Source organism: Anopheles aquasalis, chromosome 3, assembly GCF_943734665.1.
Source record: "Anopheles aquasalis chromosome 3, idAnoAquaMG_Q_19, whole genome shotgun sequence".
Lineage (NCBI taxonomy): Eukaryota > Metazoa > Arthropoda > Insecta > Diptera > Culicidae > Anopheles > Anopheles aquasalis.
Window position 1 is genome coordinate 18,206,596 of NC_064878.1, and position 17,500 is coordinate 18,224,095.

Here is a 17,500-nt window from a genome sequence, read left to right on the forward strand (position 1 = left end):
ATCGTCTTAAAAGGTTGCATATTTTAACACGCGCGCCTTGACCGAATCTACGCTTTAATGCTAATGTAAAGAAAAGAGACCCTTTTGGATTTCTTAACATGTAGTTAAATAAAAATAGTAAGGTAAAGATACAGATTAGTCTAACCAATTTTTAATTTGCGTTAGATTCACCATGTATAAATGAAAGCATAATGCCGCACAAGTAAACTATTATGTGAACAAATATAAATTAAAATTTTCAAGTGTAATTTGGGTTAATCCAAGTACAACATTTCGGCATCTAAAGATCGTTTAACTAGTTGCAACACCTGAAACTTTCCCCATTTCGTCGTCATCCTTGGTACTATTGACATTGATAACTAACAAGCGAAAATTGAATTTATAAAAACCATTGTCATTTGAAACCATTTTGCCAAATTTCTTTTTTTTTGTTGCTTGTTGCAAGTTCCTTTGGAGGAATTAAATGATTATAAAATAGGCTCAAAAGTGATCAATACCCATTCGGCACTTATGTTCAAATCAGCAAACACCAAACTCTCGAACTCTATTACTTCTCCAACCTGCAATTGCATTTTACACCTTAATCTCCCTAATAAGATGTTGTCTCCTCCTCCTTCACCTACTGCTCATCTGTCAGTTGTGTGTCAGATCCACTGAATTCCTCCTAGAAGGACGTTGGCAATCAAACGCCTTCCAGCGGATACTTGGCGCTTTGGGGCTCGTGCGCGAGCGCGTCCACACCAGAACCGACAACCACCGACATCTGCTTCGAAATCGCCGAACCTCGCAAACAGTTGTCGGTTGATCCGTTGTTGGGCGACCGAAATTACAGTGCCAGACTTCACCATTCATCTCATTTCGCGAGCGAGAACAGCACGATTAGCAGCAAAAGCAGCAGCACCAGCCAGTGAGCGCAGTGGTTGATGAGATTTGGCCCCTCAAGTCCTCGGTCCTCCATGGACCATGCCTTGGATCCTTGCAATAGCCACTAATGCGCGCTAATTGTACGCTTCCTCTCTCTCTCTCTTTCGGCGGTAAATCCCGCGAATCCGTGAAAGACGTCGCAATTCTTCTTCGCGCTTTTCGCAGTTCCGATTCGGACGAGGGTGGCAATTCTGACACTTTACGTTTGGCCGCGAGCACCACGTCCCTACTTGTGTGTCGCTACTGAGGCGAGCTCTTGCTGACGAGCATTTTCCCTCCATTTTCCACCATTTCGCTCCATCATCGCGTTTGTGATATCGTCTACTCGATGACGTTGTGCAATAGGTGTTATCGACACTTTGGTGGAAATGCATTGAACAATCGATTCCCGAACGCGAAAATGCCCCCATTACGGGGGTGCTAACAGCTTAAGCTGCTGCACTTGACGCGAACACGAATTACCTCTTATCAAATGCGCGCCAAAAACCAATTTACAGCGCAACTGCAATTGGTGGTTTGGGCTCCACTCCAGAAATGGCCGCGGCAATGGCCACTAACAAGGTAACTACTTGGCGCCCCCCCCAACAAGCGCACATTAAACAATTATGTATTTTAGGGGGGCCTTTGGGATTTTTATGCTCTCACAAGTGGTTTGTTGCAATGCCGAGCGCCAAAAAAAAGGTATAAAGGTAAATAGCACTTACTGGGCGAACTTTTGCCTCTTACCAGCTCCTGGTGGGGGGGTCCAGGCCTTCACTCCATTCTACTGTGTACAGGGGCAGCAGCAGCAGCAGCAGCAGCAGCAGCAACTCCGTGAAAGGAGTGTATGCAAGGTGTGAGCGAGAGCATAAACATAAAGGATGCAGATAACAACAAAAAGCGATTCAAAAACCATGGGGCGCTTCAGGCGTTGATCAAGGATCAAGGATTTGTACTTTACTTTTGTGTGCTCTGTGTGCCCTCCGGGCGGTTGAATAGATTTGGAAAAGTTTGCTATCGGCCGCCACGCGAAGGTGTTTGGGGGGGGGGGGGGGGGGGGGGGCAAAAGTTTTTCCTCGGCTCCAACCATGTTTTCCCTTTTTTCGTTTCGGATTCGATTTTGGTTTCACCAACAGCAACCGGCACCAGCACCAGGCGCCCTACAGGTCGCACAACGCTCATGACGCAACAGTACGGGGTTTAATGTTTTCCACTACTTGCGCCCCCCCCCCCCCCCTCCCTCCTTTGGATTGTGTTTAGAAGCACCGTTTAGGCCCAATTCCGACAACATGTGTACACATGTGTACACATTTGATTTTTATGCTCGTTTTGCTTGCTTGTCTCGACCATCGAGCATCGTCGCCTCGTCGCGGCTTTTATTGTTGCTGCTGGTGGTGATCATAAACTTCTCTGCACGTGGGGGTTGCTACTGCTGCTGCTGCTCGAGGCTAGTTAACCACTTAGTGCACGATCGTAAAGCCTAGGCAACGACTAGATGACAAGCAATTAGAGCTCCTTTCGGGTAATTTACTACCGGTTATAACCGATTCGGGATCCTCGAGGTTTTTCATTCAGTTCGATCAGCAATTAGACGACGTTCAAAGTGGGTAGTTGAATTGATCGGTCATCTGCTGCTGTTGTTCCATTATTGATTGCCGAAATGATGAAATGTGATGATGATGATAAGTTGGTGCAGAGCCTGTGAGGTGCTTGGCTTGGCTTTGTAACTTTAGTGGTCCAACAAAATGGTCCAGAGCAGTAGAGATAACCAATCAAATGCGTTGCCCACAGCGCACTGTTGTTTTTTACGCTTTTTCGTTGCTGAATGATGATGATCCATGTATGCAAAGAAAAAAAAAAACAGAAAGCAAACGAGCCAATGCACAATATTGTGCAATCCGGTGGACGGCGGTTTGATTGCCCGATTGATTGCCACCGATATCGCATATCGCACAGCTCCCACTCACCAAACCATTTTCCTCGCGACCAATAATGCTTCGCTCAATCAATTGCGCGTCCTTCGCGAGCGTGTGCGCCTGTGTGGGTGTGTGTCTGTTTCGATATGGATTTCTCGCTAGATTATGCTTTCCGCTTGTCCTGGCCACCGGCACCATCCCGGGTGCCACCACGATGAATGGACGCGTTTTTTTTCCTGGCTATGGCCAGTGCGCGCTCTACTTTGTGCCTTTGTGCTGCTGCTGCTGCTGCTGCTACTGCAACTGAAAAGTGTTTACTCGCATTTTCCCCGTTTTCCACCTTTCAATTTTTCATACTTTTCAACACCAGCGCGGGATGAGGGGATGTGCCGTGTTTGAGGATGGGTGGAAAATTAAATTATTCTCGCACATTCACGCCACGCCACGCGCGACGGTGGTGGCTCATCCTGGTGGTGGCGCAAACTCTGGAGGCTTCACAAAAAGGCTTTCAAACACACGCTCGTATAGGCTCGTTTTTTGTTCCGTTCTCCGGTGCTGTTATTCCTTTCCATTTTCGCGCCTCGAGAGCTGGATGCATTTATCATTACTTTATCGATCCAATATCGCGCTGGCTGGTGGTGGGAGGATGACGATGGAGATCGAGCTGAAATCAATCCCCCGAGCAGAGTGGCAAAGTGCCATTTTGCATACACACATGTAGACGTACGTGCGAGTGCACCTCGAGCATTAAATATTGCTCATAGAGTGGCGCGATAATGCGATACCGGAGAGTGGGGGGGGGGGGGGGGGGGGGGATGGCCTGCACTGGTGCGATCATTAATGCTGGAGGCATCAGGCCGCGATCCGCGCGGCTCGAGCTCTGAAAGTGGAGTACAAACACGCTTTTTCCTTTCATGATTTTGGGCCTTTGTATGGCGTATTCGTATTTTTTTTCTCTCTCTACTGCTCCGAATGCTGCAAAGAAGAGCATAAATGCATCGGTGTGACCCCCGGGAAGGTGTTGGATGTTTTTTTACGTGATTAATTTCATTGATCGGCCAATGATGATCACGAGAAGGGTGGTGGAGAAGTCTGTGCTGATAGTGCTGAAAGGATTATCGCACCAGAATCTTCTGCCGCGACTGCCAGCGAATGCCAGGAGGCTTTTGGTACTGTTTGGTGGAGTGAAGAGTGATATAGTGCCGAAGGCGGTGCCTTTATTCGGGATTAATTTGTCCCCCGAAATGAGCTTAACACCGCTGCTGATGGCTTTTGGAGGTTGGAGCTTTTCATTGGAGCTCAGCTCGCCGGGATCCCTTAAACTCCTATCTAATGAATGATGAGGGAAGCGAAGTGGCCACGGTGTTGCTTCGAACGGGGCTATTAAGTGTAAAAGGATTAACCCGAGCTGGCGAGCTTAATTCGCGATGATTCGAAGGAATATTTATAAGACCCCCCCGTAACGATGTCATCCGCGACGTCGTCTTCGTCGTCGTCTAAGCAGTTAGTTCTCACCATTTCATGTTTTTGGCCGCCCACAGCCATTTGTTCGTCGGTGACTGGCTGGTTTGGACTGGTTGGAGGGGGGGGGGGGGGGGGGGCTAGCGAGGCTTGGGTTAATGATCTAAAACAAATGTCATTCGAGGTCCGGTCCGGTGGTTGCGAGGTCCGAAATGGTCGGAAAATGGTCATAAAGCGGGCTATTGTCGCTAATTTTATTTAGAAACACCCTCTCGACTGCCTTCGCCGTCCACTAATAAGCCCTGTCGGAGCACCTCTCTCTCTATCTCTCTTTCTCTCTCTCTCTCTCTCTCTCTCTCTGTGCGAGTGACAGTTTTGGGCCGGAGCATAAAACACGATTTCACGGCGACATCGCAGCGGCAGGTGATGGCAGCTGTCGGAGGCGGAAAACAAACATAAAACACGAGGCAATACCGCCCCCCCCCCCCCGGCCTCCCCCAAAAATGTTGCTAAATTTTCCAACCTCATTAGAAAGTCGGGGACCATAAAACCATCAACAATGTGCACCACTTCCACTACCACCCCAACGGGCTCCATGAGCTCTGCGGGTCCAAACGCGGTGCCATTAGCGGTAACGCCGTTGGTCAATCTAAATTTAACGGCCATCTTCCACTGGCACAGGCACAAGGTGGTTCGATAACCGACAGGTCATTTTGTGTCTCCGGGGGTGGTTGCAGGAGGGGTTGATGGCCCCCGGAAAGGGGTGGTAGCTGAGATGGTTGCTTTGCTGGTAGTCACGTCGCAGTCACGCAGTAGATGTTTGAGACTCCATCTTTTTTATTCTCGAAGAACGCTTCTCGGGTTACTCAGAATTGTCAATACGACAGTTCATTATAATTGCGTATAAGAGATGAAAATGGGCAATAATTTTATTGCAATTAATTTTTTCAGTTAGATTTTCGATTTCTTATCGGCATATTTGAGTCTACTGTAATGCCGCCAGTACACTGTAGGAACTTTACTGTCCGCTAAGAACAGGAAAAGCAAGATATTCTTTTGAAGTGGCAATCGTGTACGCATCAACCTTCGCTTCGAACCGGTTGGAAAGTTGTTTGAAATTTTCTTTTAAAATTACAAATCCTTATCAGTGCTTTAATCCATCTCATGTCTGCTATAAGACCCTCTAATACGACATGGTACAGATTATTCTGAAAGCTTGGCATCGAATTGAATGATATATAATGGAAAGTAATGAGGACACTTTTGCTATATTCGTTTCCTACTAAAAACGGCAAGGTGTCAAATGATGGCACTAAGCAAATGGTAGCTTAATGTCGTTGAAAATTCGTTTCATGCACTGGCACCTTAAAAACGATACTTGCAGCTCGAGAAAGATAATGAAAAACCTTGAATGATGATTGGATGAAAATGTTTCTCGGAATGAATGGGCGATCTTCTTAGGACACTCACCACAAAACCATCACCTTCTTCGTATGCACACTGCGGCTGCTTCTATTTGAAGTACAGTTCTTTTCTGGAGTTTCTCACTGTTGGAACTCGTTGGCCACTTTCGCCAACACCCCGACGCCGCACCAATTAACAAAAATAGAAGCAGAAAAGAAAAAAAAAAACTTTAGCACCTAACCTTACACCACCGTGGGCACATATAATTACAACCAATTTATGTTTACGCTCCCTGACGTCCACCGTCCACCACTGTCGCCGTCGTCGTCATCATCGCCGGGATGGCGTGTTTGTTGGAAATAATTCAACACCCAGAACACCCGTCAGCCCTTTTGTTTTTGAGGTGGCCAGCTACTTCAGGCTCCTGACACACACAGACTGTGTGCTTTCGTCGAAATGGTTCATCATTAACCGGTGGTCTGACACCCTTTTTGGGCGCTGACACCTTATTTGGTTCGCCAAAAGCGAGCGGCACGAGCGCGCAAAGTGCAAAGGGCGCCGTGATGCCAGATTCGCGCGGAAAAACACGCCAACCACGAAAGGCACAACAGGCGCAACAGGAAGGCGCCACCATCGGCCCTGCAATTAGCACCCGGTCGTGTGTCTCTCCGCGGTGTCTTGCCGATGACCGGAACTCGGGTCGCATCGAACGCACGGTTCTGCGAACCCCGGCGATGAGGTGCGCCATTATGCGGCGCCTAAACAGCCATTTGCTTTTTGGACCGTTCCAGTCCCCAACCGCCAGTCCGAGGAGGGGGGGGGGGGGGGGGGTTTTGGGGCCACCGAAGCATATAAATCATTTAATGTTGACCACCGCCGGCACCAGGGATGGCGATCTCAACCTCGACTCCAACAAGCAGTCAGCCAGTATCGCCGGGAAGGAAGGGAAGGAGGAAGAGTGTCGCATCCTCCACGGAACACATTGTGTTTCGGTCCGGGAAATCGGCTTGCGACGGCCGATCGCCGCAATCACGTCACACAACAATAAGCCATTTAGGAACGTTATTAGAAATATGTTAAAAATTAAAATGACAAAAAGGCGCAACTCGCTTTTGGTGGAGGGGTTGGTGAGGGAGTTATGGGCATGCCAGTGAGCATAAGACACCATGAGGGAAGAGGGTGTGGTGGCGGGTGGCGGGGTTGCTAGATGAATTATGAATATATTAAGAACGCGACACCGCACTCGACTCGACGGAATTAAGTATTCCCGACGTGTGTGTCGCATCGAGCCATGGTGTGGTGCCAGCAAACGGGGGTGGGGGCTAGGAGGGGGTGTATAAGGGGCGCATAACCCGCACCCTGTGCGCTACAGCGATGTCACGCAAGCGTCTTCATGGTGATCGCACGCCACTTGGTTTCACGCCCAAAAAGCATCACCGAGACCTATGGATGTCTTTCGGTTACTTCTGCCACATACTCAGTCAGCATCTCCTTCGAGAGAGAGCTTTAAAACGAGCCGCGCAGCGAAACGCTTGGTCAGCAGCTTCACTATCGATGTGCATGTGGCAAGGGTGCGCACTCGAAATGATAATTTCCACGGGAGGACTTGCTTTTATCTGCTGCCAACCATCACACCCAATCCTGCAGTGGGTCTCAGTGGGAATAGGACAGAAGGGCATCCTTGACAGCTCCACGGACTGCACTAGCGGAATGAACGAGTTCATTCTCAATCGATTGCACGATCTTCGATGAAGAGGATCCCCGCGATTGGATCCACACAAAACCAAACCTTCCGCTCCACTGGCGTGCGCCTGTGTGCTCGAGTTGCACACTTTGAAGTGGGGCGCTCGAGGCCCGCCCCCCTCCCCTCGAATGCACCGTAGCAGCAGCAGCAGCGCGTTAATCGGCAGGAAAATCCGCGTCAGCCTCATTGCTCCCTGGCTGCTGCCCTGACTTCTGACTTCCGGTACCGCACCACACTCCGGTGAGCTCCGGGGGGGGGGGGGGTGCAAAATTGATTATGAATTCATAAAATAATTTGTTGATCCAGCGGAGTGCGATACGGAAGTGAGTGCGGTGCGGTGCGGTCTCCATCTCTCCATCGCACTCCAACCTTTGCATCGGCACTCCACTGACTGGCGGTGATGATGATGATGATGATGATGATGCAATGTAGGCAGTTCCTGGCGGACGCACACTCCTGGTAGCCGATACCGCGCGAAGCGAAAGTGTTATCGATCCCTGTTAGCTCCCTCGGCGGGGTGGGTGAAGTGAGGGTGCTAAACACCCTCCTGCCCCACCCCAAAAACCCATTCAACTCCTTCCTTTCACTAGAACACCCCTGGCTGTGCATGTGCAAACACGTCGTCATGTGTGCGTTGCAGTTTGTTCCCGGGAAGTGAACGGTGGATTAGATGGAGGCACCTTAAGTGGAAGGTTGATGGTGGTGCCAGTTCACACGTAACCCCTTCAGCAGTAGGCCCACCTAGCGCTGGCCGGACACGCTAGATTGGTCCGGTTTGTCGAGGCCGATAGGCCCAACCAAACCTGCGCTGCGGCTGGCCTGGCGTCGCTCGAGGGCAGAATCATTCAATTTGTCGCTTGCACAACCTACCTTGTGCCCGTGTCCCGTGCGTATGTGTGCGTGGAAAAAGCCGTGTGGAACCGGAAAAAAAGAAGTAAAAAAAGGACGAGAAATGGTTGGAATAAGAATAGAATGCAAATCTCCGTCTCCGGCTCGGTCGCGGCCACGGCCTCGGAGACGGCCAACCAACAAAAGGAGACCCACCATCGGCGTGGTGTGAGGACTGGCGGGGGGAAACCAGCAAGGGTAGCAAGGATAATGGAAGACGCGGGTGACCGAGAGAGCGAAGCACTTGCTCTCTCACTCTCACTCATAAACACTCCCTTGTAAGTGGCTTTTCGCGAAGCCCATTTTACCGATGCAGTTATCACACATGCCGTGATGCACTTCACTCGACACACACCTACACTCGTACGCAGGAACACAGTGTTTAGTGTCCGCCAAGGATTTTGCACTCATACATGCCCCTCCACAGGGGGGGTGCAGCACATGCAATGCATTGCTGTCTGCCCGCTGCTGCTTTCCAGGCGATTCGTAAGGTGGTGGGGTTGTAAGGTTGGTGGTGGTTTTCCTGTCGGTAGAAGGAAGAGCGTTGGATCCTTGGTATTACATGGTGCATGGCTGCCAAGGGGCAACTGATAAGTTCCTGGAAGCATTGAAGCGCTTGAACGTTTTGGAGCAAGTCTGGAGGAATTGTTGGGTTAGGTTCATCGACGTAGACGCGTTCTCGGTGGAGCCTTCCAAAAAGGATACTTTCTTTCTCTCCCTCTCGTTCGCTATTATTGCCTCGCATTCAATATCTGTGTCATCCTTGTCGCCAATGCTGCTGTGACGGCTGCCTGCCTCTCGGTTACTATCGAGGATACACGTGCTCCTCGGTACCATCTCGTCGACCTGGTCGTCGGGATTGCAACCGCACTTCACTTATCCTTCGCTACGTCGCAAGAGTCTCCCGGGGACGCGTGAGAGGGAGGTGCGAAAATGGTGTTGTCTGTAAAACAGTTTTCAACACCCTTGCATAATGATAAGCATGCTTGTGATGCCGTCCACCTAAACACCCCATGTGTTCCCCTTTCGCCGACAGACGAACGAAATGCATCATGAATACGCTACGCACACATACTCACTAGATTTTGTAGCGGAGAAAAAAAAGAAGAAGCGAGATACATCGTCGTCGTTGCTGCATCTCTGGTGCATCTTTTCGCTGCAAGGCTGCAAGGAACGTGATCAATACCATCAAACCAGTGCTTGTATGTGTACCTTCTATTGTGCTCGTCCGTCTCACCCTATGGGTGGCAATGTTTACGGGCAAAAGTCACGTGATGCACCGACAGCGCGTGCATGCTTGCATGCATGCACGACTGTGCAACCCTGGGGACAACCACACTAAGAGGTGGTCCTAGGCTCCGGTATTACGCCTGTTTATTGAGTTGCTGTTGGCGCGCATTCGTTTGTGGTTTGTGAACAAATTTGAAAGACGTGTGCACAGGCTGGCTCAAAAGACGTAAAGTGCATTCGTGGCACTGACAGTTTCAGTTGAAGGAACTGTCAATTCTTCCGGCGGTGGACCCTTAATGACGCTAAAGCGATATTATGCGAAGGTAAAGCGAGCGAACTGCTACGTTTGTCACGCACTGTTTGGCCCGAAATGACCCAATGTGGTCAGGTCATGGCGTTAATTGCATTCGCATGTGCCACGGAGTGCCTCGGTATTGTGCTACCTCGTTTTACATGGCGAATCAGGGGGTCTGCGTTGGGGGAAACCACCACAACCCGTCCCGTGCCATACCGGGATTAAAGTGTCTCCCAAATGCTCTGTACGTCCAAGGCTGAGCTGCGACCAGCTAGAGAAGTCCTTCCAGGTACACCACGTATTACTACACCGGACCTACCGGGAGCGATGGATCTTGGGTGTGCTGGCAATCGAAATGACACACCTTCACACGCTTTACGTCAATTCCTGTCACTAGAAGCAGGTGCTGGAGCGCTGGAGGTTAACAGCCAGCAGTGCCGGGTAGGTGTATCATATTTCACTTGTAAACACCCCCCCCCCCCCTTCGGCCTCATTCTCTAACGTCAGGTGACACCAGAGTATCCGCTAGCCGTGCCATCGTCGCAGTGTTCCGCAAATCTTCGTTTCGTGCGCTGGACGGCCAGGAAAGGGAACGTTCCTTATCAGCTCACATGACAGGGCAGGGTGTGTGCGTGCTGTGTGCATTACCGAGTGGCTGGACGAGCAATTATCATCACGCACACCCGTGCGTGCGGTTTGTCAGCTTCTCGGATAAAAGACGGGGCTGCTCAGCTGACAGCTGAGATGATCGAAACGACCACCACCACCGTCCACCGACCGGAAGGCTGTTTTCGCTTTGCAATTCTAATCGTTCGCTCGCTAACCCAGCACTCAGTCAGTGGCCGGCCACTACGCGAGTGATCATTATTCAAAACACGAGAGGTACGTGTCGGATAAAGCGCGCCTGTTGTGATAAGCGAGAGTGCTCAGCTGCGAGCAGCTTCCAAGGTCCACAGAGGTGCTTCCGATGCGATGTGTGCTCGCTTGACTAGCCAAGCGTCAGAGGTAGACACCCTCATGATGACACCCTGTAAGTGTCATAGAGTCGTGATGTGTGATGATGATGAGTGCTCCCTGGATGCCTCTTGATTCCCAGGTATAAATCCAGGTGAGCGCGGGCTAGGGTAGGGCTGTCGCGGTGGCTAAGGATGGAGAGAGAAAGAGAGAGCGGGAGAGAATAGGACCTCAGAAAGCCACCGACGCTCACCGCTGTGGAAAAGAACGCAACCACAGGACACTCTTTTGTGCGCAACTCGATCAGCACGCAGCCATGTACCCAGGGGGTGGGGAAAGGGGAGGACTATAGGGGGTACACAGTTTGAGAACAAAAAGCGCAAGCAGCTGCCGCCGCCGTCTTCGTCGTGCCCGCCAGACATGTTGTTCCGTGAGGCCGTGTGGACGTTGGTTGCCGAATATGGTGGGGGAGAGGAAGGACCGCAACAGACTGACGGCATCAAACAGGCCGCCAAAACGCACTCCACTCCTCTAGCCACCCCGGATCCCGTGGAGGCCACACGATACGTGTGTATGCAGATTTCATTAGACCCGATCAGAGTGGAGCGAAAGGATCAAGAAAGGAACCACCGAAACGGAGGGGTCCCAGGAGGAACTGCAAGAAAGGATCCGATTTTTCGATATTCATATAGATATTTCGGGGTCTTTTTTTCATGTCTTTCTTTTGGTTGTTTGTTGCCTCTACTCCACAGCACCAGCAGCAGCAGCAGCTCGGTTGCTGCGGCTTTGAGGCCACGGTGGGCCCCGCACGTTCCGTTCCGTCGGTTTGGTTTGTGTGGCTTGCCGAATTCGCTGTCATGTCCTTGTCCCCTCGTGACATGCACTGGGGCCCATGATGAGTGAACTGGCACGGTTACGGTGTGTGTGCTGGTTGGCGCTGGTAGGCCGAGGAGGTGTCTGGCACGTCTGAAGACAGGCGGGAGCCCGGAGAGAGAGAGAGAGAGAGAGAGAGCGAGCGGGCGCAGGATGTTGCACAAAGCCGGGCGGCAAACGGGTCGCAGCTATAAGCATATCATTTTTCCTTTATTAGCCATCCTGCCACCAGCTCTTCTGCCGCTCCCCGGGGCTCCTACTCGGTGTGTGCATTCAGCTCGGCGCTCGGTCCCCCGCCTTTCACTGGCCATCACACACGCCAACGTCGCTGATGGGGCCCCCGTGTGTTCGTTCGTTTTCCGTCGGAGGCGTTTGTGCGCTTCACTCTCGCTCGACTGGCAGGTTTTTCTTCTGGCGCGCAAGCCCTAGGGGATTGGATTAGCCCCCGTGTACTGCCACGGTGCTCTTTCCCGTGTGCCCTGATTGTTATTAGCTTCAAGTTTGACAAAACGCTCTCGTTCCTTTTGCTCCTTTTTTTTTCGCCGTGCGTCTCTGTGCGCCTCAAAGACGAGCCCAGGAACCGGATGTGATGCCGTGCGTGGCTCTGTCGATGCAGAGGATACTGGCAGTCACCAGGCACCGGCACCACACCGGAAGAGGTGTGTAAGTATGCGATAATTGCAGCCTATTTTCGCATTCAGAGGCGTCAGATGATACGGTTACATTGTTGTCGTTCGTGGTGGTTCGTGGTGCTGCTCGCTGCTGCCTCTTCCTCGCTTCTTGGTAACCGCAGCAGCTTTGGCGGATGAACGGAGAGGGGAAAAGGGCAGTTTCCGCAGCACCGCAGCGCCTGGGGGCTCCCACGGGACCTATCGACACGGCGCGTTGCAACAGCTGCGTGTTCGATCATCCGAATATGATGCCACCGTTGGCTGGTGCCTCTGTAAAAACAAAGAATAAGGCGTTAGTGGTGGTATTGTCTCCTAGAGAGACAGAGAGAGAGAGAGAGAGAGATCGAATTGAAACCCTTTTTGCTTCGAGCGTCCCGTGACGTAGGTGTTCAGCACTTGACAGACGTCGAGTTGACGCCCAGGACTCAACGCGCGAAGGTTAATGTCTATCGTGAGGTTGTGTAAATGAGAATGGCGCTGGTACTGGCGGTAATTAGTCAAGGACCTTCACAAAAATACAGAACAAATTTCGTAAAGGTTCAAAGCTACTCTTCTGTAACGAGTTGAATCATCTAAATCGCTCTCTCAATCTCTCTCTCTCTCTCTCTCTCTCTCTCTCACTTTCCTTCCTTCCTCCGTGAATTCCTGTCCGGGTGCAGAGCAAACAACAACCAAATTTATTGGCACAATCTCATTCCATCTTATTAGCACCACCAAATTGGCATGTTACGCTCGTTCATATCATCATAAAACAAGCCGGAGAGTGGCGGTGGTGAGGCAGAAGGTCACTATGCTGCTGCATAATTTTGGCGTCCGATGCACATGAGGTCCCAAAAAGCGTTCCGGCCCCCCAAAATCGCTGCAGGCACACCAAGGTATACAACATACGCCAAGGAAAAAAAAGGGAGCAAACAAACGACCACCACTACGCGATGGCTGGGGAAAGGAACCGTTTGACTTCGCAGATGGATTTTGTAGGCCAAGGCATAAGCCAACGTGGTGGACTGTTCCGGTAGAGAGAGAGGACGAGGAGGAAGAGAAGGTCTATACCTATAAAATATTTGGTGGTGGTGCCTAGTGAACCCCAAAAACAGCAGAGCCCTTCGAACGGTTCCTCCTTCCTCTGCATCACTGGCAACAGTCGCTCTCTCGCTCGCTCCAATGTATTGGGTGCTGAATGATGATGGGTCCTGGATCGAACGGAACAGACGGTGCACGGTGGGACCCAGCGATCGCCCAGAGACCCCCTGCTTACTGGCAGCAGCAGCAGTTGGAAGGAAGCAAAAGACACAAGGCGAGTGCCAGAGGGCACAGCACAGCATGGACTGGAGAAAAGCAGTGAGCAAAGGCGAAAGCGAGAGAGAGAGAGAGAGAGAAAGAGGAGCGAGCAAACCCCTCTATTATCGTTATTAATATTGGGTGGCTGGGACTGTGTTGAGATCATAATTACATGTTTCATGGTGTTTTGTTTATATTTCAAAAATATATCTTCCAACCACCGGGCGTGCTGCACCAGCGTATTATTATTGTTACTGGCACCAGTTGGGGGGGGACCCCATTTTAGGGGCCAGAGAGCCAGATCCTTCCTGCCGTTTGTTCTTCCTTCTCTCCCTCCCTCTCTGGCGTTCCGTTCGTTCATTCGTTCTCGTTTTCGCTAGTTATCACCTCTGCTGCTGTGCTGGGAGTGGGCTGCAGGCCAGAAACAGACGTTCGGTTACGGCATCCCTATCATCAGCGTGATCAGCATCATCGCCACGGCCACCAGCACCACCATCGCCACCACCACTGGCACCACTGGCACCACCATGACGATCATCGATGATCGAGTAAGGCGGAAGGGAATGCGATCGTTTGCGACGTTCAAAGTTTTGGTTTGCTCTCGTTTACTCCGTTTTGCGAGCACATCCTTTTGGGGTGACTAAGGGACATGATGACGTAGCTCAATTTGTAGCCCTTAGTCCTCTCTGGTGTTGAGGTTATGAGCGATTTCTAATTGGATCGATATGAACCGGTCATCTCATTAGATATTGAATTGCAGTGTTTGAGAACTGACTTGATCACTCAGTACTTTACACTCAGTTAGTTCTGTAGGGAAATTTTTTCGGGGGTGCAAATTTTCAAAACAAATCACCCAACCTCAAAAGACGGCTCGTATTACCATCACAATTACCTTACAATCGATGCGTACCCCGAGCGTTTACATCCACTAAACCAGAGGACCCAAAAAGAAAGGGAGCAAAGGCATCACAAGACAACAAGCTGCTGATGGCGCTCTCCAGCATCGAAGACGCGTGCAAAGCGGAACGGGTGATAAAGGATCGAGACCACACTGACGGTGGGACGATGCGATGGGAAGCGCTCGGCGACCTCGTAAGACGTTCTCCGTGGGTTCCCTCTAGATGGGTGGGTTAGACTGATGAAATCATCCAGCTCGTTCCTCTTCCGTCGTTCCATCCGAGGGGCGGGGGGGGGGGGGGGGGGGAGAGAACATGGTTGTGGCTAATCATGTTCATTTCTCATTTATCCCCCCTGTCGGCCCACCAGGAGACCAGCCACGGGACCCTGGGGTCCAAACTGGCCAATCATTCAATTCGAGGCCTCCACTTGTGGGCCAAGTTTTTTTTGGGTGGCAATTTCGTGGCATTTCCTTGGCCCACCTACACGGGTCTGTGCGGGGCCAGATCAATTACAGATAAAGCTCCGAGTGCCCCCGCTCGCTTCTCGTGGCCTCTCTTTCTATTTTGCTCTGTCTTTCTCTACCTCTCTGTCAAAGTAACGATCGTACGCGCGCGCGCGCTCGCCATCTTGTCGTGTCCGATCGCTCACGTTCTTCGCGTCGCGTCGCGCTCTAATCGAATGTGAAGGAAATCATAACTTTGGCCCGGAGTGTCGTGCAGCAGCAGCGAATGCACCTTCCTGTGTGCCTTCGAACGTCGCATGCAGTTAGAGATTTATTCGATCACGGTGTTGAAGGGGTGAGACGGGGGGGAAGGCGGGGGGATTTACGATTTATTTTTATGCGGCTACCAGGCTTCGACCGACCAGGCCGCCGGTGCAGATTAATTTATATTTATCGACGAAACCGCGAGGATTAGGAGAGTGAGAGCCACGCGGCGTGTGCTCCTCGGTTGATTGGCTCCTGGGCCTGGGCCTGGGCCTGTTCCTGGGCCTGGGAACCTGTCCACAGTGGCGGGGTCTCCCTTGTTTATTACTCCAGCCCCAACGTGTGTCTGTGTGTTTTAATGATTAATTCAAAACAGACTATACGTGGCCGGTGGTGGCGATGGCGTGGTGTTCGTGCATTGCAAACGCTTAATTATCGAGGGATCGAAACCGCTTTTGCATTTGCTGCTGCCGCTGCCGGTTGCTGGTCGAATGCATAAAACATATCTATTTGCTCGCATTGCAAACGAGGGATGAATGGGGAGGCTGATGCTGCTGCTGCTGCTGGCTGCTGCCTTGCCGTGAAAAGTGTGAGAATGGGAGCGATAGAAGTGGTTAAGGAGTGATTTGTGATGTTCCTCGAGGGGTAGAGAGGGAGCTAAGGACGATAAGGAAGCGGGAATTATGGAAGATTATCCCGATAGTAACCATTATCCGCCAGCAAGCACTTGACGAAGGTCCTCTTTGTGTGTCTCTTGGGAGTATCCGAGAATCCATCGTTTCTAAGCGATTAGTGACGTCCCTCGGAGCGGGATTCAAACAATTATCGCGTACTGGTCGTCCACCCCCCCCCAAGGGACAAAAAGCTGGTGGCTCCGGTTAGTGGTCGACATTCATCTTTGGCTCCTGAAACCTGATTTCTTGGCGATGGGCCTAGGATGCATTATTTAAGGTCATGGCCACGATAGCAACTTTAGCAACTGCGAAGTGTTCAACAAAAAGTTTGTAATAAAATTGCTTTCGTTGCCGAGCACGGATAAGATGAAAAAAAAACCTATTTTACCGACGCAGATTTTGCTCTTAACCAGCTCCAAATGTCAAAATGCATTTTCAAAATTGAATGTGCATCTGAAATAGTGTTTCGTATGACACCAAGTCGCAGCCAAAGAAAGTTTCTTCGGTGCGAAAATTGCCACCGTCCTTTACCACGAAGCAAAACTATGGTTTGCGAATCGCCCAGATGTGCCCCGTGACCACGGACACAGAAATAGAACCGAAAAGAACCGTAGCTGCAATGAGAGCGAGATAGGGAGCGAGAGAGAGAAAGATTTCCATCCCATAACGGACATTGGATTGCAGGACAAGAGACACACCAGAGGGTAGGGAGGAAAAGGGTTCGTTCGACTACGTTCGTTCGATCAATCGATCGATCGCGTTCATGATGCCACCTTGGCGCGCTCATCTCATAACGATAATGATGATGTTTTGTGCTGGCTCGCGCGCGAACACACAACCGTCCGTCTGTCCACCCGTCCTTGCGCTGGCATTTTATGTTGACACACCACCAGCACGCAGAGAGAGAGAGAGAGAGAGAGAGTGAGATACGCCGGGAGGCCAATTACAGGTGGCTGGCTGCTAAGGGGTCTGCCTGGTGCACTGGATATAGTCGCGCCTAGAGGCCTCGGAGGTCTGTTTGCGTTTGCAATTTCGCTCCTTCACGTGTGGCACTCGAAACAAGGGAGGGGAGGGATGGTGTTGTTGCTTCCAGCAACATTCATGCCCCGGTGGTATGTAATTTTACAATTTATCAACACTTTATTGGATTGGACCATGGCGGGCAGCGTCTCTGAGATGGTCAGCGTCGTCGATGTCACCTCGCTACTCGCTGCTATCCCATGCTGTTGGTGTCATGTGCACACAGCATAAATAAATGATGCAAGGCATGGTGTTGGCCCAGCTGAGGTGACCATGTGGCTCACTCACTCGCAAGGCTGGCGCTGTTTGCTTGATTCGGTCACAATGTGCATATGCGATGCGATGCGATCGCCTTTTATGCTCGCTGAAAAAACCGTGGGCAAAAAGGAAACCGAACTGAGCAAAAAAAAAAAAAAAGAACGCAGGGAGGAGGTGGCATAGATAAAAGGTGGCTTGTTGAAGGGTGAGTTTTCCTTTGCGACGCGAGTGTGAATGTGAGTTGCACGAGTGTTGCAGGGTGAGGTGGAGATGCATTGGCTGCACGTACCGCCCCAAAGCCTCCCTTCTGATGTTGGCTGCCCAA

At 51.0% G+C, this 17,500-nt stretch overlaps 1 protein-coding gene across 4 annotated transcripts in view; it reads left to right on the forward strand.

Annotated features, from left to right (window-relative positions):
• The window catches only part of LOC126578671 (optomotor-blind protein), a 120,181-nt gene that overhangs the window by 2,900 nt on the left and 99,781 nt on the right, over window positions 1-17,500 (forward strand). The window lies entirely within an intron of this gene.